This window comes from Schistocerca cancellata, chromosome 7 (genome assembly GCF_023864275.1).
Source record: "Schistocerca cancellata isolate TAMUIC-IGC-003103 chromosome 7, iqSchCanc2.1, whole genome shotgun sequence".
In the NCBI taxonomy this organism is placed as follows: Eukaryota; Metazoa; Arthropoda; class Insecta; order Orthoptera; family Acrididae; genus Schistocerca; species Schistocerca cancellata.
In genome coordinates this window covers 348570981-348574281 of record NC_064632.1, presented here as the reverse complement: position 1 = coordinate 348574281, position 3301 = coordinate 348570981, and the positions used below count along the sequence as shown (strand labels likewise).

The following is a 3301-nucleotide window of genomic DNA, read 5'->3' as shown; positions in this document are numbered from 1 at the left end:
ACTGACAACAGCACTTCCTGTTTGGTTGGAAACCGATTGTCTCTCACAAGACGTGACGATCGTCTCTGGATCCTATCGGTTAGGATTTTTTTCACCACCACTGCTTACGCCTTGTGGACAAGGCTGCGAACGTTACATCATTCATTGCTCATATGTTGTACCGCTTGAAACCAACAAACTGGACAACTTCAGTTCTGATGTGGTCACACACCCGTCCAAAAACAATAGCATCATTGTGTCACACCTCCACGTGGACTCATCTTACTGCGCTGATTCCATACAACTGACTCTAAACACACACACCACTTCCTTGCCATGACTTATGTAAGCAAAGCAAAGGAAGGCCACAAGACAGAATAGCACACCATCTACAGCGTTTCAAAGCCGCCATTGGTCTCTATTAAGGGGGTGAATGGTAATGTGCCCACTGTGCTTAGTTAACACTGATATTTAGGTGGTCAAACAGCATTTGCTGTACTGCTGTGCAACCATTGATTTGGTGATGACATGATTTGTTGTGTCCATTAACTCCAGGCTTCCTCTATGACAGTGACGTATCAAAATAAGTTGCACTATTATTAATTACTTGTGCACTATTATTTATTACTTAATTATAAAGTTTACTTTTGCCCGATACAGAAGTTTGTATGAATTGTTATGCCTAGTAATAGGCTCAGATTCTCTGTGAAATTGGAATACAGTGTGAAGAAAAATTCATGCACTTGGACTTCGCAGTGTCGTTCCTCACATACTGGAAAACAAAAAATGTTTCTCATAAAATGTCATCCTGCGCATATTTAGGGCAGTAAATGGCTATCTGGCAACACTAATCACACATACGGTAACTACCTACGTCAGGAAAGCCCTTAATACTGTGCAGTTGGTTCAATGGATAGTGTTTTGGGTTAACGTGCAGGGGGTCAAGGGGTCGGTGCTGGGACCAGGCTCATCTGTTTTTATTTGCTAAAAGTAGCCTGCGTGGTGCGGTATCTTGCGTTTTAATCGACATACAGTGATTACAGTGGGTCTTGTAAAAAACATTTGCAGTTACCTCACACAAACACAAAAATGGAAGTACAATCATTTCCATTGGTCAACTTTTAAAGAAACCTTTTGCTTGTCGTGGATGCGAATTGTTTCGCGCCACTGCATATCCTAGATTCCACAACTGTTTTCTGTGTGCTCTCCCCCAATCCCCATCGAAATTATTTGCAAAGCACGTTGCTAGCGCGACTGGTGACGTAAGGTCCTAACAAAATGTAATGGATGAGAATGTGGCAAGAATAATTGTTGGTATTAATCGTTGGGTCTGTTCGGGTACAGAAATAACAAGTTTAGGATCTACTAGATGTAGTGGTGAGACGCACTTCACAATCATGACATACCAAATGTTTCTGTAAAAGCTCACCTAAGAAGACGAATGTACTCATATTTCGATTTCCGTGTTTGTAGTACGTAGCTGCAACTGCTTTATTGAAAGCTCACTATAATGGCTCTATGATGATTAAGACGCTAGCACCCCCCAGATACTTTCCGCAAATAAAAAGATATAAGCCTGACCTTGTATAGAACCCTCGACCTCGTGCATGCTAACTTAAAACACTGTCCACTGCATTAACTTCACGGCACTACTGCAACCCTCTGACAGAGCTACTTTACGTATATGTGATTACAGTCCTGTCAGTCTGCTAATCCGTAACGTCCATCTAAAAACTAAGCTACATCCGAACAGCCCAGGAAGACCCAACGGTACTGACCGGCTTCCGTGTCATCCTCACCCGACACCAGTCACTGGATGCGGATATGGAGGGACATGTGGTCAACTCACTGCTCTCCCGACCGTATATCAGTTTACGAGACCGGAGCCGCAACTTCTCAATCAAGTAGCTCCTCAGTTTTCCTCAGAAGAGTTGAGTACACCCAGCTTGCCAACAGCGCTCGGCAGACCAGATGGTCACCCATCCAAGTGCTAGCCCAGCCCGACAGCGCTTAACTTCGGTGATCTGACGGGAACCGGTGTTACCACTGCGGCAAGGCCGTTTCCCTTAACGTCCATTTACTGCCCTAAATTTTCGCAAGACGAAGTTTTGTGGGAGATATTTGCGTATTGCTAGTATGTGAGGAATCGCGCCGTGAAGTCTGAGTGCGCCAATTTCCTTCACCCTGTATATCGGAATCTCGAAGGTTCACACAGTCACTTTGAATGTGCTTGACAGTTGTTACCTAATTAGTAAGCCGAAATTCGTGAAGTAAAGTCTCTTCGACCGTTGGTAGGAACAAGTGGCTTCGGTATCTGAATTAACTATAAAATTATGTCTTGCCTGCCTTTTAATTCAGTTCAACAAGTAATCGGTTTATACTTTGTAACCAAAATCAGACCTTAAAAATGCAGCGATACACACACATGTAGTTTACGACTACACGTCCTCTATGTCGCTGCTGGTGCCTGTAAAGCAGGAACTGGTTATCTGTTTGAGGAAACTAGAATGAGAATTCCTCAGATTTGGATAAAATCAGTTTCTAATAAAACCGGTTGTAGTATAACAATAGGAATTACTCGTTTAAATTAGATAATGATGAGCCCTCTTGTATTGTTAGTGTTGTTGACATATGCCTTGCATCTGGTTCCTAATTTCTCTGGTCCAGCAGCCTTCAACATGGCAAGTGTGTTGTATAACTTTAGTTCTATTTCTTTCTTCTTACACTTAACCTCATGAAACTGTCTTCACTTTTCTTAACTTTTGCCCCCATTATCAAGCTTAATATGCTCTTATATTTCATAATGCCAACTTGATCCTCATCTAAAAGATCATAAATTTTCTTTTCGTCCCCTTAACATTTATTCTAGTAAAAAAAAAAACGCAGGTGTTGTCAACCTTCTCTATCATTTTCATTTAATGCTCCTATGTCATTACTGGTTATAATGCTGATACAAATTACAAAAAAAGCAAGTAGTTTTCCTTAAGTAAAGGAAATATGTTCATTAGATATCAATATGAACAGAAGCTGTGAGATCACCTAACAGTTTTGAAGCTACAATGAGAGAGAAGTTCAAATGAAGTAAGTGGTCGATATTCAAACTGCTGTTATATTAAAAGTAGTATGAAATATTTATAGAACAAAATGTTAACTCTGTTTCCAGTTTTGCATGTGAAAGATTGGATCAAATCTTCAAAACACGCCCCTCATCATATTAAGCGGGGTAGGACGTGAAACAGGCCGACTTGGAGCAGGAGAGGCACTACAGGACATTTTAATTTCCACTGTCTATACTTTTACAAATAAATTCATAAAACTTTGT

General features: G+C 41.0%; 1 pseudogene; it reads right to left on the bottom strand.

The window, feature by feature from the left end:
• Nucleotides 1-1926: 1926 nt before the first annotated feature.
• On the bottom strand, nucleotides 1927-2044 carry LOC126093050 (5S ribosomal RNA; annotated as a pseudogene).
• Between the last annotated feature and the right edge of the window lie 1257 nt (nucleotides 2045-3301).